The sequence below is a fragment of the Bufo bufo genome, chromosome 3 (genome assembly GCF_905171765.1).
Source record: "Bufo bufo chromosome 3, aBufBuf1.1, whole genome shotgun sequence".
NCBI classification, from domain to species: Eukaryota; Metazoa; Chordata; class Amphibia; order Anura; family Bufonidae; genus Bufo; species Bufo bufo.
Window position 1 is genome coordinate 47,068,327 of NC_053391.1, and position 26,088 is coordinate 47,094,414.

Genomic DNA, 26,088 nt, shown 5'->3' on the forward strand with positions numbered 1-26,088 from the left:
AATTAAAATTACCATATTGAAATCAGATCTAATGCTTTTTAAATTTTTCTTTGGTGTGTGTTGAAAAAGGGGTAGTCTTATATGGCGAGTATATCCCAAACTCTATATTTTCATGGTAAAAGTTGGGGGTCATCTTATACGCCGGCATATACGGTAACCCTAAAATGTTCTTCAATTATATAAATGTTAAAGTATAAATCTGAAGGTGTCGGCCCTTTAAAGAGTAATGAGGGGGGAGTTGCAGAGAGCAACGAGGAGAAAGCAAAGCTGTTAAATATTTTTTTCTCCAATGTATTCACTGAGGAAAATAAACTGTCAGATGAAATGCAGAATGTAAAAATAAATTCCCCATTAAAAGTGTCCTGTCTGACCCAGGAAGAAGTACATCAGTGACTTAAAAAGATTAAAATAGACAAATCGCCAGGACCGGATGGCATACACCCCCGTATCCTAAGGGAATTAAGTAATGTCATAGCCAGACCCTTATTTCTGATATTTGCGGACTCTATACTGACAGGGAATGTCCCACAGGATTGGCGCATGGCAAATGTGGTGCCAATATTCAAAAGGAGTCCAAAAACAGAGCCTGGAAACTACAGGCCGGTAAGTTTAACATCTGTTGTGGGTAAACTGTTTGAAGGTTTTCTGAGAGATGCTATGTTAGAGCCTCTTAACGGAAATAAGCAAATAACGCCATATCAGCATGGCTTCGTGAGGGATCGGTCATGTCAAACTAATTTAATCAGTTTCTATGAGGAGGTAAGTTCTAGACTTGACAGCGGCGAATCAATGGATGTCGTATATCTGGACTTCTCCAAAGCATTTGACACTGTACCGCATAAAAGGTTAGTATATAAAATGAGAATGCTCGGACTGGGAGAAAATGTCTGTATGTGGGTAAGTAACTGGCTCAATGATAGAAAACAGAGGGTGGTTATTAACGGTACATACTCAGATTGGGTCACTGTCACTAGTGGGGTACCTCAGGGGTCAGTATTGGGCCCTATTCTCTTCAATATATTTATTAATGATCTTGTAGAAGGCTTGCATAGTAAAATATCAATTTTCGCAGATGACACTAAACTGTGTAAAGTAATTAACACTGAAGAGGACAGTATACTATGAGGTTTAACACTGACGAATGTAAGGTTATGCACATGGGAAGAAATAATGCAAGTCACCCGTACATACTAAATATCAAAACACTTGGTAACACTGACATGGAAAAGGATCTAGGAATTTTAATAAACAGCAAACTAAGCTGCAAAAACCAGTGTCAGGCAGCTGCTGCCAAGGCCAATAAGATAATGGGTTGCATCAGAAGGGGCATAGATGCCCATGATAAGAACATAGTCCTACCACTTTACAAATCACTAGTCAGACCACACATGGAGTACTGTGTACAGTTCTGGGCTCCTGTGAACAAGGCAGACATAGCAGAGCTGGAGAGGGTCCAGAGGAGGGCAACTAAAGTAATAACTGGAATAGGGCAACTACAGTACCCTGAAAGATTATCCCCATTAGGGTTATTCACTTTAGAAAAAAGACGACTGAGGGGAGATCTAATTACTATGTATAAATATATCAGGGGTCAGTACAGAGATCTATCCCATCATCTATTTATCCCCAGGACTGTGACTGTGACGAGGGGACATCTTCTGCGTCTGGAGGAAAGAAGGTTTGTACACAAACATAGAAGAGGATTCTTTACGGTAAGAGCAGTGAGACTATGGAACTCTCTGCCTGAGGAGGTGGTGATGGTGAGTACAATAAAGGAATTCAAGAGGGGCCTGGATGTATTTCTGGAGCGTAATAATATTACAGGCTCTAGCTACTAGAGAGGGGTCGTTGATCCAGGGAGTTATTCTGATGACTGATTGGAGTCGGGAAGGAATTTTTGCAGGATAACAGGCCGAACTGGATGGACCAATGTCTTTTTTCGGCCTTATGTACTATGTTACTAAATCTGCCATGTGTGAACATGCCCCAACTCTTTCTCCTTTCCATAGCTCCAGGCTCACTGCTGTTTTCTATATGGATTCAATGAGGTAGGGCCTCATGCACACCACCAGATTTTGGATCACACCTATTCATTTCTATAGGGCCGCATAAAACGCAGACAGCACGTGGTTGTAATCTGTGTGGGCATTGCACAAATTATAGAAAAGTATAGTCATTTGTATAATAGAGTCCGAAAAAAGCGCGGGATACACACAACCAGCATCCGTATTTTGAGGATCCGCAGTTTGGGGAGCACAAAACGGCAACCGCGAGCACATGAGGCCTAATGCAGTAACCTGGATGAGCAGGACTAGGACAGGATCATGCACTGAGATCTTGGCACTGGTAAGGTATTTATAAACAGGGTTTAGCACATGCAGCAGCAGAATTTTTTTTATTGATAGCACTGGACAAAAGAATAAAAACTGAAAAGGAAAAATCTCTTTTAAAAATAAAAAAAATAAAAAAAATTGACAGAACATCTCCAGGAGCAGGAACATCTAACGTACACGTGAGGGGCTGAAAGCCATGATTGCAGGGCGGGAGGGCCCCATTCTCCTAGGTGTGCAGCCTGACATGTCTGATGTGTAATGCACACTGGCGTATCCTGCGGAGTTGCACCGAGGAAGAATTCCTTTGATCTTACCACCAATTACAGATACCGTATATCAACCTGATGGAGAAAGACCACAAAATGTCTAAACTCATGTGACATTGACAGAAGACTTTGAGGAAAAGAAGATGCTAAAAATATTGCCTTGATTGTGGTTTAACAAACACATCAGAAAAACCGTATCACTGCTATCACTTCCGAGAAATTCTTTATAGGTCTTTATAAGGGTCGGATCTCCAAATCCACTGCTGATCCTCACACAGCTAGAAGATACAATTTGAGGTGTCAGTAGCTGCCACTAGGGGGAGCTCAGTGCATACAGGTTTACACAGCTACTTTAGCAGTGTCACTCATCACATTAGGTTGCTACATTGCAACACAATGAAGGCAAATATAGCCAGGCTGCAACCTGCAAGTTGCCATAACCGCAAGTCACCAAAAATCCAGTAGGATTGGATTTCTGTTAACTTAAAGGGGTTTTCCCATAATAATCAATTTTAAATCTAATGCCCACAGCCTGCGTCATCAAAACAGGAAACCAGCCAATCCCTTTAAAGGGGTTGTCTGGCTTAAGAGCAGAACCCAGGCATATCCCCATTTTCAAACAGGCAGCCCCCCTGATATGAGCATCAGAGCATTTCATGCTCCGATGCTCTCCCTTGCCCTCCGCTCTATCGCGCAGGACAAGGGCTTTTTAGTTTACAGTTTTGACTACTAGGTGGAGGCTTCGACCTAGCAGTTTTCCCAGTGAATTAACCCGCACTGATGGGCAGGCTTTAGTGCCGCCCTAGCCGTTTTACACGCCTAGCTTACCTGTGGAGAGCTCGGTATGCCATGGGATCTCCATAAAAAGCCCTTACCCTGTGAGATTCAGTGGGGCTCCCTGGGTGAAAATGGGGATGCGAACCCAGATAACCCCCTCTGAGGTTTACACTAGAACAGAACTCTGACACTGGCGTATCCTGCGGAGTCACACTGACGGATCCAAATAATCACTGATGAACCACACTGACTTATGAGGGGGTTCCAGAATGCAATATTCTTGGCGTCAAAGGTGATAGAAACCCTGAAGGAACCCTCCCCGATGGACCTTCTGAACACCAGTGAGCAGAGCCTGTGTACGGCAGGTTACACAGTAATGCAACATAGAACAGAACATCAGAAAATACTCCAGAAGCAGCACACTAACCAAAAACATAAAGCGGATTTTTTTTTAAAGAAAAACATTTCATGAAAATATTTCTACAGGCAAGTCAGAGAAGTTCTTCCTGCTCGTCCTACACAGTAGATAAGGATCTGCGTGCGGGTATAATAAGCAGCAATACAAGTCTGGTGTTTATTCATCCAGCAGGGAGCCATTGTCTGAACGCCGGCGTCGCATCATTTATTGACATTATATGTCAGAATCCCCATCTCCTCCGTGCCGGGGTCTACGGGGAATGAAAAGGGATTAAATAAATTACATTTTTCACCTTTATGTGGAGACATCAAGGGAAGTCAAAATCTACAAGAACAAACTAATAACCCAGATCGTACAGGATGGGGGGGGGGGGGTGTATATAGACATGTGGATGATACGTGCGGATAACAAAGGATCTCCTCCAGGCAGGATGGAGAATTTGTTCCCTGGCTACACGCAAAGATACAAACCCCCCGCCCCGCCAATCCGGTCTGCTGCACTGACACTTTCCATATTCCGGCTCCCCTGCGGTCAGCGCAGACCAGTCATGTGCTCACAGCGATAAACTAGAGATACGCAGTCATATCACACTTCTCCCAATTTACTACAGCTCCCCAAAATCAACGTGTCACTTTCATGTATCTTATGTATCAAAAATAAAATGGAACTGGTTCTATTCCCCAGTAGTCACAGCATGCCCCCTCATTTCCCATATGGTGACAGCGGCTCGCCCCCTTCTTCTACCAGTGATGACCCCAGACCGTCCTTAGCAGGCAGTTCTCTCTTCCCAGTAGTCACAGCAGGGCACCACATTGCAGAAGCTCCCTGTAACACAGCGCCCTCCCCTTAAAAAGGTATTTCCGAGATTTTACTACTGATGAACTATCCTCAGGACAGGTCAACAGTATCTGATCGGTGGGAGTCCGACACCCGGGGACCCCTGCACCATGGCCTTCTCACAACATTGCCTAGACCAGTGACGACACGGTCATTGGCCTAGGCACAGGTCAGCCCCATAGAAGTGAATGGGCCTCCTTTTTAGATATTTTGGCATATACTAAATCGAATGCCCTAACCTCTATTTACTAATCTAGGCAAGAAGGTTTTTCTGTATTTTTTTATACCAGACAGGACTTTCTGCAAAAAAAAAAAAAAAATAGTATTTTTCTCTTTACTTGTAGTTCCGGAGGGATAAATCCCCTCACCAAGAAGTCCCCTAAATTACAAGCGCTGAATAAGAAAACAGCGCCCAAGTCAAATAAAAGCGAATTAAAAAAAGAGAAAGATGGCTAAAGAGAACACGTCTTTGTGAAAGGTTTGGGGGAAAATGAGCAATATAGTAAATGAAGAGAAGCGGCGAGCAAAAGCGACTCCTCAGGAGCAGCAATTCAATGGACTCTTGATTAGGTCAAAGAAAGCGGCAGATAACTGAGGGCAATTAAACTATCCGCCCTGCTATTTACTCAGCAATGAGAGCACCGAAAATTAGCATCCATTAGGAATGACAGAGCTGCGGACAATACAATTTATCAAGTACCAGTGTGACCGCATCGCGGGCAGGGGGATCCAAGCCATATATGGCAATACGGAGGGGGACTGGGGTCATGGCTAATGTAAGTGTCTGACCAGAGCTGGAAAAACACAAGACATTGTGATGGATGGCTCAGCCCCCCCCTCCTCCCTCTAGACATAAACTAAATGTAAGATGACCCCAGACGTGTGTCTAGACCCCACACCCAACACTCACAAGACATTGAGAGTCTGGCCACATGCAGAAGTGGAGTCACTATTTAATAGAAGACGCTGCATTATTAGCTGTAACTCTTAGGCCCCTTTCACAGGGGCGAGTATTCCGCGCGGATGCGATGCGGGAGGTGAACGCATTGCACCCGCACTGAATACCGACCCATTCATTTCAATGGGGCTGTTCAGATGAGCGGTGATTTTCACGCATCACTTATGCGTTGCATGAAAATCGCAGCATGCTCTATATTCCGCGTTTTTCACGCAACGCAGGCCCCATAGAAGTGAATGGGGTTGCGTGAAAATCGCAAGCATCCGCAAGCAAGTGCGGATGCGGTGCGATTTTCACGCATGGTTGCTAGGTGACAGTCTATTCACTGTATTATTTTCCCTTATAACATGGTTATAAGTGAAAATAATAGCATTCTGAATACAGAATGCATAGTAGGTGATCAATTGAGGGTTAAAAAAATAAATAAAATTAACTCGCCTTCTCCTCTTGTTCGCGTAGCTCCGGGTCTATTCTTTACTTCTCAAAAGATGAACTATCGGCTAGGACCTGTGGTGACGTCAGATCACATGCTCCAATCACATGGTACATCACCACGGTGATGTACCATGTGATTGGAGCATGTGATCTGACGTCACCAAAAGGTCCTTTAGCCGATAGTTCATCTTTTGAGAAGTAAAGAATAGACCCGGAGCTACGCGAACAAGAGGAGAAGGCGAGTTAATTTTTATTTATTTTTTTAACCCTCAATTGATCACCTACTATGCATTCTGTATTCAGAATGCTATTATTTTCCCTTATAACCATGTTATAAGGGAAAATAATAAAATCTACACAACACCTAACCCAAGCCCGAACTTCTGTGAAGAAGTTCGGGTACCAAACATGCGTGATTTTTCTCACGCGAGTGCAAAACGCATTCCAATGTTTTGCACTCGCGCTGAAAAATCGCGGGTGTTCCCGCAACGCACCCGCACATTTTTCCGCAACGCCCGTGTGAAAGAGGCCTTAGGCTGGGTTCACACGGGCGTTGCGGGAAAATGTGCAAGTGCGTTACGGGAACACCCGCGATTTTTCCACGCGAGTGCAAAACATTGTAATGCGTTTTGCACTAGCGTGAGAAAAATCGTGCATGTTTGGTACCCAAACCCGAACTTCTTCACGGAAGTTCGGATTTGGGATCGGTGTTCTGTAGATTGTATTATTTCCCCTTATAACATGGTTATAAGGGAAAATAATAGCATTCTGAATACAGAATGCATAGTAAAACAGCGCTGGAGGGGTTAAAAAAAAATTTCAAATGATTTAACTCACCTTAGTCCACTTGACCGTGTGCTGTCCACATCCGTATGTCCGTAAAATTATATAACATGTCCTATTCTTGTCTGCAGTATTGAAACAATGGATCCGCAAAAAAATAAAAAATAAATTTAAAACAGACGTCAAGACGTGGTCTCTTAGAAAATCTTTTTCCCCATATTCTGCGATTGTAGACGGGGAGAGGGGCAGGACTCTTAACTGGTGGACAATGGCTACAGAGAACATCTCTGGAGACCCTGGAAGGTCTGTATGATAAATGTGGGCCCAAGAACAGCATTAATCACAAATCCTTTGGGGGTCCGACTACTGGAAGCCTCACCAAGCACAAGAACAGGGTCCACAAATTCTGTGTAAATGGAGCGGTATGGTGGTGTGAATATTAAGTTTTAGTCTACCAGATTTTACTTTTACAAGTGCCCATGAGGCGGGGCTTCTCTCTGAAGTGCTCTCTGCATTTAGCTACTTCACAGCCCCTCCAGTCTACTTTAATGGGTTTTTCCCAAGTGTTGAATACGGATGACCTATCCTCAGAATAGGTCGTCAGTATTTGATTGGTGGGTGTCAGACACCCCCCTCCGACCAGCTGTTTGAGGATGCCACAGCATTCCAGTCAGCGATGCGGCCTCCTCGCAGCCCACCAAGCGCAGAGACATCCAATCGATGGCGGCTGTGCTTAGTATTGCATTTCAGCCCCATTCACTTGAATGAGACTGAGCTGTGCCTAGGTCATGTGACTGATTATCGTGATGTCACTGGAGCGTCATAGCCCCTTTAATCAGCTGACCATCAGAGGTTCCGGGAGTCGGCCGATCCTGAGGATAGGTGATTAGTTTTTAACACTTGGAAAACCACTTTAAAGGGACAGCTATACCATCCAACCACGATACCAACAGCAGTCACTTATCGCAAAGGGCTGTAAAGGAGCTCAATGCTGGGCACTTGCATGAGAAAAAAACAAACAAAAAAAACAGGCACAATAAAACTTCATATTCACACTACTCCTGATAAAAGCAGTTAGTCCTGCTGTCCCCAGCCCCTACCTTGTGCTGTCAGCAGTTTAGCATGCTCAAAACTGCTGAGAGACTGCCTTTAAAGGGGTTGTCCAGGTTCAGGGCTGAAGCCGAATCTAAGCTCCCCTTCACTCTTACCATGCATGAGAGGACCATTTGAGCATTTCCTTGCTCCGATACTCCCCTTGCCTTGCGCTGCATCGTCCGTTTGTGCCGGAGACGTCACTGGGGGAGCCCTGAACCCGGACAACCCCTTTAAGTTAAACTGAAACTGTGCAAAGATATTTTTCTTGTGGCAGTACAGCATGTGAATGGATATATTTTTTTGCTAGGTTCCCCCTGAGACCACAGCTGATGTCTGGGAAACCCCAACAGCATAGTTTAAAGAGGAACTCATGTCAGAAAGAAATGGGTCAAAGCGGGTAACCTGCTCTGTGACGGTGGGCACAAACTGCTAGAATGCTTGGAATGGTTGATCAGAGAAGAGCTGCCGAGAGAGAGGTCTTTCTTCCTGCGTGCAGCCAGTCCGTCTACAAAAGCGGCCGACAGCGCCCCCAACTTTCATTTGTGGCATTGCCCCTTGTGACCCAATTTCTCAAACACATAGGCAAAGTTCTTCAGAGGAAACTCTCACTAAGCAGGTCATGCGTAGTTTACGACTATAACATCCCTTGTCCTGTGTCCATCATATGACCAGGTCCGATTCACTGGAAGTAAACAACCAATGCTTCTATTCAAAGACCGCAAACATATCTTGTAAACTGTGAAAAACTGTAAAAAGTATATCAGAATTGCACTGGAATTAACATTTACTAAAAGAAATAGAGGGTAACAGCTTGTTTAGATCCCGCTGACGACACCTCTCGATTATGTGGATCCTGGATTTTACTTTTTAGTTAATTTTTAGTGGCGTTAAAGGGGTTATTTTGATATATCCTCAGGTCACACTATCAAAACCAGATGGGGTCCAACATCCCGCCGATCAGCTGCTTTTCATTAACTCTGGTTCTGTAAGCCAGCGCCGGAACTACACAGCTCTGTCCAACTGATCACTGGGAGCAATGCTGCAGTTAAGTGAATGGCGGCAGCAGCACTGCAGCCATCAGCTCCGTCCACTGTGGAGTTCCAGTCCAGGAGCTATTCCCAAACAGCTGATCAGCGGTTGTCACCAATCTGACATACATAACCTATCCTGGGGATAGATGATCAATATCAAAAGCCTATACAACCCACTTCAGGCCAGGATGCCATATACCCGGGCATGCAACGTTTGACTACCACCGCAAACTGGTGCCAGAACGTATCCCATGGCTTCCTGTGGGATCATTTATGGAACCCTCTGCATCAGCTGTATGACCAGGTGTCTCTGCTGGACAGAAAAACGCAGCATGCAGCAATATTCTGAAGACTGGACCAATGCATAAAAACTTCCTCAGTTACGTCCAGCTCCAGCACAAAACAGGCCGGACACAACTGAACCTGGCCTAAGAGGGAACACTGGAGAAGATCTAGACATGTGGCCATTTTGGAAAAGCAGGAGGCCACTTCTGGCTCTGGAAGGCTGGTACTGGGTCAATTACTGACTCTTTATGAAGACGTTAGATGACGACTGGCTGGATTTTATTGAGTAACTTACTATCACCCGTATATATGGCCCAGTCATCATCTTACACCATAAACTGTAAGCATTACTTGGGAAATCCAAGTTCCTCAAAATCCTCTTAATACATTCATATACTCAGCCCTTTGGAGAGCGACAAAGTACTAAGAATCTTAAATGGTATAAAAATCGGCACTCCCTCCGATCCTGCAATCGCTCCATAGCCGTAAAGCCAGGTTCACACTCGGAGATTTCAGTCAGGATCTCAGCGTCGATTCCGTACCTAAACTCTGACCGAATCCTCCGACATTCTGCCGGCAATTCATGTACGTGGAGTACTTTATAACCCGTTCACGCACTCAGGAAAATATCCATGCTGAGAACTGGTCCGGATTCTTCACGGTGAAACCACACATGACCTCCACTCACTTAAGGCTCATGCACACGAACGTATTTTCTTTGTGTCCGTTCCTTTTTTTTTTGTGGACCGTAAGCGGAACCATTCCTTTCAAAGGGTCCTCCAAAAAAAAATAGAAGGTATTCCGTTTCCGTATTTCCGTTCTGCAGAAAAATAGAACATGTCCTATTATTGTCCGCATTACGGACAAGGATAGTACTGTTCTATTAGAGGCCAGCTGTTCCATTCCGCAAAATACAAAACGAACGTCATCCGTATTTTTTGCGGACCTCAAAATACATACGGTCGTGTGCATGAGGCCTTAGGCCTAGTTCAGACTTCAGCGATTTGGTCAGCGATTTCCATCGGTGACTGAGCCAAAACCTGGAGCGGAGCCTGAGAAAATATGATGGAAAGATCTGCATCCATTCTGTGGTTCTGACCGGCACATGGTTTGGGCTCCAATTCACTGATGGAAATCAATGACAATGTGAAATAAGCCCAAGGCCTCATGCACACGGCCGTGAGCGGTCCGTGGTATCCCGGCCTGGCATCCTGCTGACAGCAGGAGCGCACGGAGTCATTGGTTGCGATGACACTGTGCGCTTCATGCCGCCGCTGCACTACAGTAATACACTGGTATGATCTATACTACTGTATTAGGCCTCATGCACACGACCGTATTTTGTTTCCGTGTCCGATCCGGTTTTTTTTTGCATTCATTTCAATGGGTCCACAAAAAACAAGGACAGCACACCGTGTGCTCTCCGCATCCGTATGTCCGTTCCATTGCTCCGCAAAAAAAATTGTGCATGTCCTATTTTTTTCTAGTTTGCGGACAAGGATAGGCATTATTACAATGGATCCGCAAAAAAAAAAAAAAAAACGGATGCCATACTGAACGTCATCCGTTTTTTTTTGCGGACCGCAAAACACATACGGCCGTGTGCATGTAGCCTTACTGTAGCGGCGGCATGAAGTGCACGGCGTCATAGCAACCAATGACGCTGTGCGCTCCTGCTGTCAGCAGGATGCCAGGCCATGATACCACGGACCGCTCACGTCCGTGTTCCACGGCCGTGTGCATGAGGCCTAAGGGCTCATTCAGACGATCATAAGGGCTCAGTGCCCGGCAGTGAAACAGGAACAGCCTTCTGAATATGTGAACAAGGCCTTACACAAGGCCAAGGTTTCTGTTAAGACATCTTCCCAATGGTAATTTCAGATGGACCCGGCAGACAGCATAAAAAGAGCCCGACATTTATTAGGGACCTTCTGAGATAATCACACAAAAGACATAAATACACCGTCTGGTAACAACCCCTCACTCCGGCGCAGTGAGAATATATTAGTATAAAGCATAATAAGCAGTAATAGCGGCAATGAGATCAGAAATATTACCACAACAAAAGAACATCTGCTGATAATGACACAACTGATCATCGGGATACACTAAAAGCCCCCAAAAACACCCCCCAAAGAAGAACAAGACCCTAAGATTAGACTGTAATTGCTTTATTACATCACATAAGCAATTATACCCTTCCGAATATCGTGCCCACCTGCCAGCGGAGTAGTCGCACCAGTGTGGAGGAAGAAATCCCACCCAGGCTCTGTATCCTCAGGGGTTCCAGAGGCCCTTCTGCCACAAAACAGCACAAGGTAGGTGGTGGCCCCGTTATAGCTTCTGCGTTAGAGCCCAGGAGCTTGACCTCGCACCCTCTTGGATTTTAAAATTGATGGCCTATCCTCAGTATAGGTCATCAATATGAAATTGGTGAAGGTCCGACTCCTGGTACCCCGCCGATCAGCTGTTTGAAGAGGCTGCGCAACGTGCTCGTCAGTCACATGACCTATGAGCAAGCTCAGCCGCGATACTATGGACGACACGAGCGTCTCCTAATAATTTTGGCCCATCTCACGCCATTTCTAAGTAGATCAATAAATGCCACATTAGGCTCTGTTCACACGTCCATTGTGATTGCCGCCATTAAAAGGTAATTTTTTTGCAGAACGGAAATACATACGGAAACGGAATAAGTTCCGTTTTTTTTTGCGGATCCATTAAAATGAATGGTTCCGTATACGGTCCGCAAAAACTTAGACACGGAAAGAAAATACGTTCGTGTGCATGACCCCTAACGCAGAGTCTGCAACGGTGGATCCTGACATCAGCGTGCGCAGTTTCCACTGTTAGCAAGGAAAATAACGGAATTCCCGGATTTGGGACATAACTAATACGAACAGATCCCACTGACTTTAACGGAGTGCGTTGGTTTCCATTCCGGATGCAGTTTTTTTTAAGCCGGGGGGGGGGGGGGGGGGGGGGAGTTGGCAGTCTAGCATGTAAGTGTGAACAGCCCTTATGAAAAATACATATATTTATAGATTTCTTCTGTTTCAGGAAATTCTTGGTCGAAAACTTCCAGTCACGCAGGAATCACAGCAACATTTCATCTTTGGCGTCCACTCTGATCGCGTCTGACCATCTGACATCTCCGAGTCATCGATCCGGTCAGGTGATCCTGGCATCAACTGGTCTAAAAGGAGTCGACGTAGATTTGTAAACAGCCCCTCACACGGGGGGTGACCTAGAACACAGAGTAACGGAGCACAGCGAGTGCACGACACAATGCGGAGGCTCGGGGGCCGGTGAGACAGAAGAATGGCCCTCTTTGTATGATGGGAACCCGGCGGTCACAGCGAATGACTGCAGGGAGACGGGCAGGGTGCACCATCACCAACACTCAGTCTGTATGATGCCTAAAAAGTTAAAAATTGACAGTTCTGCAACTTTCTAATATACTGTGCATCTGCATTCAAGACCTCTGCTTGCTGTCCATGAATGCAAACACTCTTGTTCACATCCAGAGCATATGTATCCATTCTAGGCAATCTTTTGCGAAGGGCTTTTCAGCCTCAAAGTCGACTAGACTTTTCCATTCACTGGCAGCAAGCAGAGATTTTTTAAAAACGGTGAGGAACTGAAACAACCCGAGACATAATGGGGCAGATTCATTAAAACTGGTGTAAAGTAGAACTGGCTTAGTTGTCCATAGCAACCAGATTCCACCTTTCATTTTTCACAGCTCCTAGGGAAAATCTAAGTTGGAATCTGATTGGTTGCTATGGGCAACTGAGCCAGATTTTCTTCACATCCGTTTTGATAACTCTCCCCCTATGAAGTATTAAAAAATGGTTCTAAAAATGCGTTTCCATTAGCAACGATTCAAATCACTTTCATTCTAAGAAAAACTCTGGGAAGAGGAAAGCTGGATTGTGATTGGTTGCTATGGGCAACAGTGAGTTTTTTGTAGTTTTTATGCAGGAGACCAGAGTCACAAGAAGAGCCCCTTTAAATCTACAGGAGGACCAACTTTACATACACTTGCCCATGAGGACAAGATATACATAGCCCGAAATGTATCCCACCCATAGGAGACAGACATGACCAATCAATCCGGCAGGACACTAATGTAAATAAGGTCTGCATAACATTCACAGGCGGCCTATACAAGGCCTGGCCACACAGAGCAGACATGACCAATCAATCCCAAAGATTGTGTAAACAAAGGGGGGGGGGATCATTTATCAAACTGGTGTAAAGTAGAACTGGCTTAGTTACCCATAGCAACCAATCAGATTTCAGTTTTCATTTTCCAAAGGAGCAGTCCAAAATGAAAGATGGAATTTGATTGGTTGCTATGGGCAACTAAGCCTGTTCTACTTTAAAAACAGTTTGATAAAGGACCCCCAACATCTGCAGATACTTACCTCAACCCCCACCTCCAGTCAGTCCATATGTTGTAGGCATGATTAATCAACTCCCTCATAGTCATAGCTGTCCTGTGCATATCCCATCAATACAGAGCCGACCAATCCTAAACATAAACAACCAGCCCCGTGTCTATACGTAGTAGACATGACCAATCAATCAATCCTCGATGTAAACGAACTCAGCCCCCTTTCGACAGCCCAAGATCGCTATCCCTGGACCAAATCTTAAAACAAACTTTATTGGTAAACCAGTATTGACACAGACTCCGCTCCACAAGGCCAGAGATCCCCTTTAAAGGGAACCTGTCGTCAACTTTATGCTGACGTCACTGAGGGCCACATACATTAGTGACAGAAATGCTGATGTCAGCGGTGTGTCACTCATCAGCTAAAGGTAAGTGGTTGCTGAGAACCAGAATCATAATCATTGCAGCCCAGGCCTGGAAAAGAGTCAAATCTACCTGGGAAGAGTCCTGGTTATTCATAATCTCCTTCTCTCTCACCCACCTGCTGATGATTGGCAGTTCTCTCCTAGAGAGAAAGGGAGAAAACGAGGTAGAAGAAGTCAGTCATCAGCAGGAGAGCAGGAATTCATGAATAACCAGGACTCTTCTCAGGTGGCCGTGACTCTTCTCCAGGCCCAGTCTGCAAGGATTGTGATGTTGGTTCTCGGCAACCACTTACTTTTAACTTATAAATGACAGACCGCTGAAATCAACTCACCTGTCTCTACTTTATGCTGCCGTTAGTATGGGTAGCATAACGTTGATGACGGGTTCCCTTTAAGAGACCCAAAACGACGCAGGATCCAGGATAAGAAAATTTGCCGTCAGGTTTATGGAAAGATGAAAATCCATCCCTATGGACTCCATCGTGCATAAGCAGGACTGATATAGCAGAGCTGTAATAACCCAGGAGTCACGGCTCACATCTGCCACGAGGGGTTAAATACACAGCACAGGCACATTTAAAGGGAAACCATCCCTAAAATCCCAGCGGCACCGTAGGCACCCCTGACCTTGTTTTATTAAGGTCACAGGGAATAAAAGCCCCAGAGGGATTTATTACAATCAGGGGCAGCAATGTCACGATCAGCGCCCCCACTCTTATCACAGAAGACTGCGTTATCATCTAGTCAGGCCTATCCATGGCTGGAAGGGTCCACATTGCACTGCCAAAGAGACCCCCTGCACTGTACAGGCCGGGGGTGCCACCTCTGGTGCATCGGGTCACATAGAGAAAGTGCAAACAGAGAGCAGCAGCATCCGCAGGCAATGGACCCGTTCTACCATAGACGATGCACTACCCGGGGCGACTGGCATCACAGACAGAACCGGGAGTAAGGATATAGTTATGCCTGCAATGGGGGGGGCGCTGCTCAAAATAAAGATGCTAAGCAATGCCAGGGGGCGAGAGGAGGCCAGGCTGCTACAACGATGGCCGAGTTAGATATGGCTATACCGTGGGCACATGTATATACAGGTGCTGTATACACATATGGTATTATAGAGAATGCTGATTACATAGAGCAAGCACATAAACATAAAATAGCACATCACTGCTTATACACATTATATGTATTATGTATATTACTATATAATGTCCAAACACACAATATATATATATATATATATATATATATTATATATATATATACACATATACATATACACACACATATACACACACACACACTATAACACTACAAGCATAGGAGAGCAAGTATACAGTATCGCACCACCGCTGCTTATACATCTCATACCAAGTGTATATATTAATTATATTACTATATAATGTCCATTAGTCCATACACATATATGGTAAGACGTAATATACTAACTATACTACTATAACAACCACACACATATGTAGTAACATCCATATTATATAGCAGCCATACAGATATATTGTAATACAGATATTACATATAATATAGCATCCATCCATATAGTGAGATACATGTATATTATTACATGTCCCCCATACAGATATATGATGTGTATTATTACATGTCCCCCATACAGATATATTATGTGTATTATTACATGTCCCCCATACAGATATATTATGTGTATTATTACATGTCCCCCATACAGATATATTATGTGTATTATTACATGTCCCCCATACAGATATATTATGTGTATTATTACATGTCCCCCATACAGATATATTATGTGTATTATTACATGTCCCCCATACAGATATATTATGTGTATTATTACATGTCCCCCATACAGATATATTATGTGTATTATTACATGTCCCCCATACAGATATATTATGTGTATTATTACATGTCCCCCATACAGATATATTATGTGTATTATTACATGTCCCCCATACAGATATATTATGTGTATTATTACATGTCCCCCATACAGATATATTATGTGTATTATTACATGTCCCCCATACAGATATATTATGTGTATTATTACATGTCCCCCATACAGATATATTATGTGTATTATTACATGTCCCCCATACAGATATATTGTAATACAGATATTACATATAATATAGCATCCATCCATATAGTGAGATACATGTATATTATTACATGTCCCCCATACAGATATATGATGTGTATTATTACATGTCCCCCATACAGATATATTATGTGTATTATTACATGTCCCCCATACAGATATATTATGTGTATTATTACATGTCCCCCATACAGATATATTATGTGTATTATTACATGTCCCCCATACAGATATATTATGTGTATTATTACATGTCCCCCATACAGATATATTATGTGTATTATTACATGTCCCCCATACAGATATATTATGTGTATTATTACATGTCCCCCATACAGATATATTATGTGTATTATTACATGTCCCCCATACAGATATATTATGTGTATTATTACATGTCCCCCATACAGATATATTATGTGTATTATTACATGTCCCCCATACAGATATATTATGTGTATTATTACATGTCCCCCATACAGATATATTATGTGTATTATTACATGTCCCCCATACAGATATATTATGTGTATTATTACATGTCCCCCATACAGATATATTATGTGTATTATTACATGTCCCCCATACAGATATATTGTAATACAGATATTACATATAATATAGCATCCATCCATATAGTGAGATACATGTATATTATTACATGTCCCCCATACAGATATATGATGTGTATTATTACATGTCCCCCATACAGATATATTATGTGTATTATTACATGTCCCCCATACAGATATATTATGTGTATTATTACATGTCCCCCATACAGATATATTATGTGTATTATTACATGTCCCCCATACAGATATATTATGTGTATTATTACATGTCCCCCATACAGATATATTATGTGTATTATTACATGTCCCCCATACAGATATATTATGTGTATTATTACATGTCCCCCATACAGATATATTATGTGTATTATTACATGTCCCCCATACAGATATATTATGTGTATTATTACATGTCCCCCATACAGATATATTATGTGTATTATTACATGTCCCCCATACAGATATATTATGTGTATTATTACATGTCCCCCATACAGATATGTGTATTAGTATGTCATCCATACAGATATGAGGATATTGTATCTGTGTATTATGATAAGACATCCATACACAACCTCCTGGCGCAGCCACAGTCCCCGCACAGATCCAGTATGACAGTCACGTCTGCCATACACTGACTACATGTCTCTCCCTCCTAGCACGGCTGCAGTATTCCACATGACGCACACTTACCTGCAGCCAGGTATGTCCCGCCGGCCTCGCTGCATCCCTCCCCCCGCTGGCCGTACTGCGGTACGCCGTATCTCTGTCCCCGCACAGCTCCCTCTAACCTGCCGGCTCCGCCAACCACTGCTGCTGCTACTGACACACTTACCGCAAGAGCCAGGGGAGGAGGCGGGATAACAGCTCGCGGTCTAATTGGTCAGCGTGGTGTCAGTCTTATGCGGACGTGTCCAATGGCAGAGAGAGGGGCGGGGTTGTTTCTGCACAAAGAAAATAGACAAAATAGGCGGAGGGTGTTTGGTGACGCAGGCGCGGAGGGGCGGAGCGTCTAGAGAAGACTGACATGGGTTGTAGCCTATCAGAATGGAGGTTTGCTCTGGAAGCCTTGGCGCGCGGCGTGGGAACACTCACCCATTGGATGCGTGGCAGTCTAGGGTCCGCCCTTTGGGCTGTCAGTCAGGACTTGAGCTTGTGTGTACATAGAGCACGTGGTATCTGCAGTGCTGCTGAGGAGAGCCTGACAGAGCAGTGATGGAGGCTGAAGCTGCAGTCCCCAAATAACACACTGCCCCCCACTGACAGGGCAGTTTTGTACCTATGACACTGGCTGACCTGTTACATGTGCACTCAGCAGCTGAAGGCATCTGTGTTGGTCCCATGTTCATATGTGCCCGCATTGCTGAGAAAAATGTTTTAATATATGCAAATGAGCCTCTAGGAGCAACAGGGGCGTTACCGTTACACCTAGAGGCTCCGCTCTCTCTGCAACTGCCAAGCCCTCTCCACTTTGACAGGACCGGGCAGTGATAACATTTTCACTCCCTGACCCTGAGCCTCTAGGTGTAATTTGGAACATGTGCCGAAATCTGCTGTGTGAACAAGTGACAACTCTACAGAAAATAAGTTACAGCTCATCTGTGTTATTAATTGGAAGAACGGACGAACAGCGATCTGCTGCAATCTGCAAGGGAACCCGGCAGCAAGTATTCTGCTTCTCTGGGGCTCCCCCACTGTGGAAATGAAGAATTACAAGGTGCTGATTGGAATGGGCGGACTGTGCAGCAGACGCGTCGGCTCCTTCAGAGAGAGAAGAAGACGTGCTTTGTACCCGCTCTCTGCCACAGCAGATTGATTTAAAGGGGTTGTCCTGGTGTTTGATATCCTTGGGAGAGGTCATCAATATCTGATCAGGGGGAGTCCAACTATCAGCACCCCAATGATTAGCTATTTGAAGAGCCCGCTGCCCCTTCGTCACGTTCTTCGTTCACATGACCTAGGTGCTGCCCAGTCCCATTGGAGTGAATAGAGCTGAGCTGCAATACCAAGCACAGACACTATCCAATGGACGGCGCTGTGCTTGGTGAGCTGCGAGGAGGTGCGGTGGAGTGCCGTGGCCTCTTCAAACAGCTGATCGGCGGGGTGGCGGATGTCGGACCTATAAGTCATCAATATTACATACCCAGACAACCCCTTTAAGTCCCAAACTACTATCCTCTATTGACCCAGAGGAAGAACGACCTAATGGCATTTGAAGATGTGTTCTCCAAACCAGATGACTCTTTTATGGCAGCCTGCTAGTTTTATATGCAGGCATCTGACAGATGTTCTAATTCTGGGTTCTTCAGAACTACAACTCCTGACGGATTGGCCAGACTACTGCTAGAAAATAATGTGTCCGGTAACAGATTGGGTGCCATGGGGCCATAGGGCGCTTGATTTGAAGTGGGACATCTTGTGAAGGACAGTGTTCCTGTCTGGGACGTGATGTTCATTACCTTGGTGCGTTGCTTTGTCGCCACAACTATTCTGTTCCTTTGTTTTCTGCTTGGTTTGTTCCATAAATTCCTTATTCCTCGGAGAAAGCTCGAAGGCAGTGACATGACAAGCCGAGGGAGCTCCGGCTGTTCTGGACGTTTATCCTTTGGCTGATTCCTTTCTTATCCGTAGACTGACATCAATCATCTGGGCCGTCTCCAAGAAGCGGACGCTGATCAAATCAGTTTTGATTCCCTCGCTATTTTGCCTGACTTGGAGGAAATTCAAAGTAAAACAAAAGAAAGGGCAACTTGGCTCGAACCGAGTTGTTTTGTTAATCTCCCCATCCTCCGCTGCTCAGCAATGATATATGTGATGGAGGCAAGCAGGCGGGATGGTATTGGGGTCTGCAGATGGTGCCAGGGGTGGATATCACTGTTTCCACTGAAGGGCACCCTGCCTAGCTGCACGGTTATTGTTGCCTTGGGCTTTTATGAATTACGATGCCTCATGGTGATTTCTTACCTGTGATGCACACAGCTGAAAAAAATGTGAACCTTTTACTTAAAAGGGTTGTCCCACAAAAAAATATTCTACATTTTTCAAATCAGCACCCAAATCTGAATATTTTTGTAAGTGCATGTAATTCAAAATGTAGTATAGTCACTGAGCTATTCAAGAAAATCTGTAGAGCGCCTCCTGCTGTTTGTTCTTATTCAAAATTCTCTGTCCAGCTCACTGAGATGGAAGCACATGTTCAGTTCTATCCTTCAACTGCCATCATCTGCAGCAGAAAGAACCCCCCCCCCCCCCCCCCCCAAGCTTGAAATAAATCTAGCAGAGGAATCGGAGCAATGAATGTCACGTATTATATGAGATCTAATTTTCATTATTCACATTATTCATGGACTTCCTCCTTTAAATTTCTTGATAAATTTGTATCTAAACTTAAAATGATATTCCTATTGTAAATTGTCTATTTGTGTCTATATTTAAAGGGCATCTGTCAGCAGATTTGTACCTATGACACTGGCTGACCTATGGCAGCTGAAGGCATCTTTGTTGGTCCCATGTTCATATGTGCCTTAATATTGTTAGGCAAGCAAAGCAGGAAAGGGAGGTGGATGTTATTGTCCATCTTGGGAGAAATGATCTGGCTTGCAATGAGGTTTCAAAGGTGAAGGAAGCTTTTCACACACTTGGAAATGATATACGGGAGGTTGCATCAACTGTTTAATTCTCTGCAGTTTTGCCTGTGCATAACCTTCAGCATGACAGGAAGATGCGCATTAAGGAATTCAATGTATGGCTTGGTGAATGGTGTCTGAACCAAGGGTTTGGCTTTGTGTCTCATGTTAGCTCTCGTTGGAATGGAAAAGAACTGTACAAGAAAGATGGTTTGCATCTTTCTCTCAAGGGAACGAATTTCCTCAGTGAACAGTTCAAAATATTTGCTAAGGAGCATTTAAACTAGGAAATGGGGGCAAAAGAGTGATAATCCAGCAGTCCGACTGCCCACCGGAACAATGCCAGAAGATGCCAATAGCACATAGGTTAAGAAATGACAAGCTCAGAGTCTTGTCTACAAATGCTCGCAGTTTAGGGAATAAGATCAATGAACTTGAGTCTATAATGGCATCTGAGAATATAGATTTAGTGGCTGTTGCTGATACATGGTTCAATGGGAGTAATGACTGGGATATAACAATACCAGGGTTCTTTCTATATAGAAAAGACAGAGAAGGCAAGAAAGAGGGAGGGGTGGCCCTGTATGTGAAAGATAGCATAAAATCTAATTTAATACAAGTTAGCAAGACAAATTTAGAGTCAGTTTGGGTTACCTTGCAGCTTGATAATCATAAGGTAACTCGTGTAGGTGTGATATATAGACCACCTAGCCAAGTCAAAGAATTAGATGATCTACTAGTTGAGGAAATAGCTAAAATGACATTGAAAGGGGAAGTTATTATTATGGGAGACTTTAATCTTCCTGATGTAAACTGGAAAATTAAAATAGCTAGTTCTGCCAGGAGTACAGATATTCTAAATTCCCTACTGGGATTATCTCTACAGCAAGTAGTTGACGAGCCAACCCGGAAGGAGGCCATTTTAGATTTAGTATTCACAAATGGGAATTTGGTATCTGATATTACTGTAGGGGAAAGCTTGGGATCTAGTGATCACCAGTCAGTGTGGTTTACTATAAGTACAGTGACTGAGTCACACCACACAAAAACAAAAGTTTTAGATTTTAGAAAAACTGACTTTTCTTAAATTAGATTAGTGGTATACGAGTCCCTATCAGATTGGAACAGTTTCAATGGAGTCCAGGAGAAATGGGACTACTTAAACGTGGCACTATTGAAGGCAACAGATAATTGCATTAGGCTTGTCAGTAAAAGCAAAAAAAAGGAAGAGACCACTGTGGTACTCAGCAGAAGTGGCCAAAATCATTAAAAACAAAAAGATAGCATTTAGTAATTATAAAAAACAAAACGAGGATGACAGGCAAATTTATAAGATTAGGCAGAGAGAGGCCAAACAAGTTATAAGAGCTTCTAAAGCACAGGCAGAAGAGAAATTAGCTCAGTCAGTGAAAAAAGGCGATAAGATATTCTTCAGATACATAAAGGAAAAAAGAAAACTAAAACAAGGAATTACCAAATTAAAAACAAAAGAAGGAAGGTATATGGAAGAAGATAAAGAACTAGCTGACTGCCTCAATGAATACTTCTGTTCAGTTTTTACAAAGGAAAATGAAGGAAAAGGACCTCAGTTAGGAAGGAAGACTAATGAATCTTTTGATGCATGTGTCTTTACAGAGGAAGAGGTTCTAAGTCAGCTGTCTAAAATTAATACAAATAAGTCACAGGGGCCTGATGGGATACACCCAAAGCTATTAAAAGAGCTCAGCGGTGAACTAGCAAAACCATTAACAGATTTATTTAACCAATCACTGGTAACAGAAGTCGTCCCAGAAGATTGGAAATTAGCAAATGTTGTGCCCATTCACAAGAAAGGTAGTAGGGAGGAATCGGGCAACTATAGGCCAGTAAGCCTGACATCAATAGTGGGGAAATTAATGGAAACCATACTTAAGGATAGGATTGTGAAACATCTAAAATCCCAAGGATTGAAAGATGAAAAACAGCATGGGTTTACTTCAGGGAGATCATGTCAAACAAATCTTATAGATTTTTTTGATTGGGTGACTAAAATAATAGATGGCGGAGGTGCAGTAGACATCGCTTATCTAGACTTTAGTAAGGCTTTTGATACTGACCCACATAGAAGGCTTATCAATAAATTAGACTCTTTGTGCTTGGACTCCCATATTGTTGAATGGATTAGGCAGTGGCTGAGAGACAGACAACAGAGGGTTGTAGTCAATGGAGAATATTCAGACCATGGTCTTGTTACCAGTGGGGTACCTCAGGGATCTGTTCTGGGACCCATATTGTTTAATATCTTTATCAGCAAAATTGCAGAAGGCCTCGATGGTAAGGTCTTTTTGCTGATGACACAAAGGTTTGTAACAGGGTTGATGTTCCTGGAGGGATACACCAAATGGAAAAGTATTTAGGAAAACTAGAGGAATGGTCAAAAATCTTGCAACTAAAATTTAATATTGATAAGTGCAAGATAATGCACCTGGGGCGTAAAAACCCAAGAGCAGAATATAAAATCAGTGATACAGTCCTAATCTCTGTATCTGAGGAAAGGGATTTAGGGGTCATTATTTCAGAAGACTTAAAGGTAGGCAGACAATGTCATAGAGCAGCAGGAGATGCTAGCAGAATGCTTGGGTGTATAGGGAGAGGCATTACCAGTAGACAGAGGGGGCGCTCATGCCGCTCTACAGAGCACTAGTGAGACCTCATTTGGAGTATTGTGCTCAGTACTGGAGACCATATCTCCAGAAGGATATTGATACTTTGGAGAGAGTTCAGAGAAGAGCCACTAAACTAGTACATGGATTGCAGGATAAAACTTACCAGGAAAGATTAAAGGACCTTAACATGTATAGCTTGGAAGAAAGACGAGACAGAGGGGATATGATAGAAACTTTCAAATACATAAACGGAATCAACAAGGTAAAAGAGGAGAGAATATTTAAAAGAAGAAAAACTGCTACAAGAGGACATAAGTTTAAATTAGAGGGGCAAAGGTTTAAAAGTAATATTAGGAAGTATTACTTTACTGAGAGAGTAGTGGATGCATGGAATAGCCTTCCTGCAGAAGTGGTAGCTGCAAATACAGTGAAGGAGATTAAGCATGCATGGGATAGGCATTAGGCCATCCTTCATATAAGATATGGCCAGGGGCTATCCATAGTACTCAGTATATTGGGCAGACTAGATGGGCCAAATGGTTCTTATCTGCCGACACATTCTATGTTTCTATGTGCCGCACAGTAACGCCCCTGGTACTAAACCCAACCCCCCCTCCCATACATCTTCAAATATGGAGCCGTTTCTGAGAGCAGCAAAGGTCCGTTGATCATGTCTGCAACCTGCAATAATGCCGATTGAAGGCATTTAATCCTTTAGATGCTGTAGTCTAGTGTAATCACAGCATCTAAATAGTGAAAAACTGTAGGGGCGCCGCTCCACAGCTCGTCCATCTTCTTCGCCACGAGCTGCACTGTCCTCCTGACGTTACATAGCTTCAAGTCAAAGTGCATGCTTACGTGCACTATGTCCTGACAATGTGCCAGGATACAGAGCAGCGCGGTGTGGGCCGGCGGCGACCACGGAGCGGTGAGTAATAGCAAGCACTTGACTCGTGGTCCGTCGTCACATGACACAGGCGAATCTTCGATGCAAAAAATTTGCATTGAGGATCTTTTTGTGTCGAGTTACTCAATTCAATCGAGTAATCGTTTCAGCCCTAGCCGAGACTCTCTGAAGAGACCCAGAGTATTAGAGCTGCAGTTCTGTATATATATTTAAATTACCCCTCTTTCTATGCAATAAAAACATAAATACATAAACAGTACAAAAAAAATAAACATCATGGTCATCGCCGCGTCCGAAAACACCCATACTATTAACATATAAAAATATTTATCCCATTAAGTGATTAACGACAAAAAAATGAGCCCCCACACAGCTCGGTAGACATAACTATAAAAAAGTTATGGGGGTCAGAAAATGGGGATGTAAAAAAAATATATTTTTTGACAGTGGCGGAATTGCTTTTTTTTTTCAGTTCCACCCCATTTTTTTCCCACTTTCCACTACATTGTATGCCATATTAAGTGATGACGTTAGAAAGTACAACTTGTCCCACAAATAACAAGCCCTCATACAGCTATGTAAACTGAAAAATAAAAACGATATGGCTCCGTAAAGACAGGGAAGAAAAATTAAGAAAAAAAAAACAAACTCTGGCACTCAAGGGGTTAAAGGGTTTTATCCCGTAAAAAGAATTATATATATATATAAGAATATAGCATGTCATATGAAATATTATTGGAATATGCATCCAATAAAAACATTATTAGATTTTTTATGTATGTTACATTTTTTCCTCTGGTATTGCCCCCTGCTGGTCCACCTTCTCCCGCTTTCAGTGGTGGACTGACATGCTCAGTAGCTTCCCTGCTTCCTTCCTCCTCTCAGTGCCAGTGTAGGGATCTCATAGTGAAGCTGCCAAGAGTGTAATGCACTCCTAGAGATCCAGGTGCTTGATGGTCACATGGAGTGAAATAGGTCCTCCAGATATTTGATTAAAAAAAAAGAGAAGAAAGGGGTGAAAATTACATTGAAGAGCAGCATTATTTTTGCATTGTTATTGTTTGGGGCCTCCATCAGTGATATTGCCAAAAACAGCAGAGAACCAAGTCCTGCTTGCTCCTGGGCAGAAACCGAACGGTTCCCTTCATAGTCTATCTCTTTGGCTTTGTTGGTTTAAGTTATGAGACAAATCCTATAAATGGGCAGAACAACAGAATTAATTTATTTTAACTTGTCGTCTGGAAAGCTTGCTAATTCAGCAGACAGACAAAATACCGGATTACATGGAATTACCTTTTAGTCTGGTAGACTATAGGCAGAACGGTCTGAAGTCAGGGCAAGGGCAGAATACAGAAGGTAGGGACAAGGCCAATGATGGAGTTAGGAACATCCCCCAGTTACCTGCCATTTGGAAGTTAGTCTGAGCTAATACAACAATATGCTGATAAGGCAGCATGTAATGAGACAATAGTGTTTGTTGGTCTCAGGGGTTCTTAAAGGGGTGCTTCCTCAGGACATACCCTACTTAAAAGAAGGGCACTCCCCAATCTACATTAGAGCAACAATGGTCCAGATGCTGAAATCCCTGCTGATCATTACCTGTGAAAGCTGTGGGTAGCTACACATTTTGCTTGACAAATACAAATTTTTCACTATGTACTTCGGACAGAGTACATAGTCACACTGAGATCTGCTTGATGTTGACTCCCACCCATCACAAGAATGGTGGCTCCAGCCACCTGAAATGAATGGAGCCTCAAGCCGAGTATGTGCCATGCAGGTCCATTCATTCTCTATTGGACTGCTGAAGACAGCCAAGTACATTGCCCAGCTATTTCCAGAAGTCCCATAGAGATGAATGGAGCAGTAGTGTGCATCCTCAGCTTGCCAATCCATTCTTTATCTGGGATCCCAACAGGTACAATGCCCCTGTCTTGCAGCTTTCAGGCAGTGACATTGAATGAGTTTTTCAGGCTTGTATTTTTTCTCTCAGCAATGAGTCCAGCAGCTACACCTGGGTTTGCCTCAGGTTAGGGGGAAATGTTGTACTGGAGTGGGAATGGAATGGCATGTCCCACTACCAACACCTACATGCCATTCCATAAAAATCCAGCCAATAAAACACTTTAAAAGTGCCTAAGAAAACTACAATTTGAAACAACCCAGCTTTCCTGGGCTCTTTTTACCTTACC

At 43.4% G+C, this 26,088-nt stretch overlaps 1 protein-coding gene across 1 annotated transcript in view; it reads right to left on the reverse strand.

Annotated features, from left to right (window-relative positions):
- TIAM1 (TIAM Rac1 associated GEF 1) overlaps window positions 1-17,526 on the reverse strand; it is a 323,389-nt gene extending 305,863 nt beyond the window's left edge. Inside the window, exon 1 of the mRNA XM_040423178.1 lies at window positions 17,412-17,526. The gene's annotated coding sequence lies outside the window, so the exon portion shown is untranslated. The remainder of the gene's footprint in view (window positions 1-17,411) is intronic.
- Between the last annotated feature and the right edge of the window lie 8,562 nt (window positions 17,527-26,088).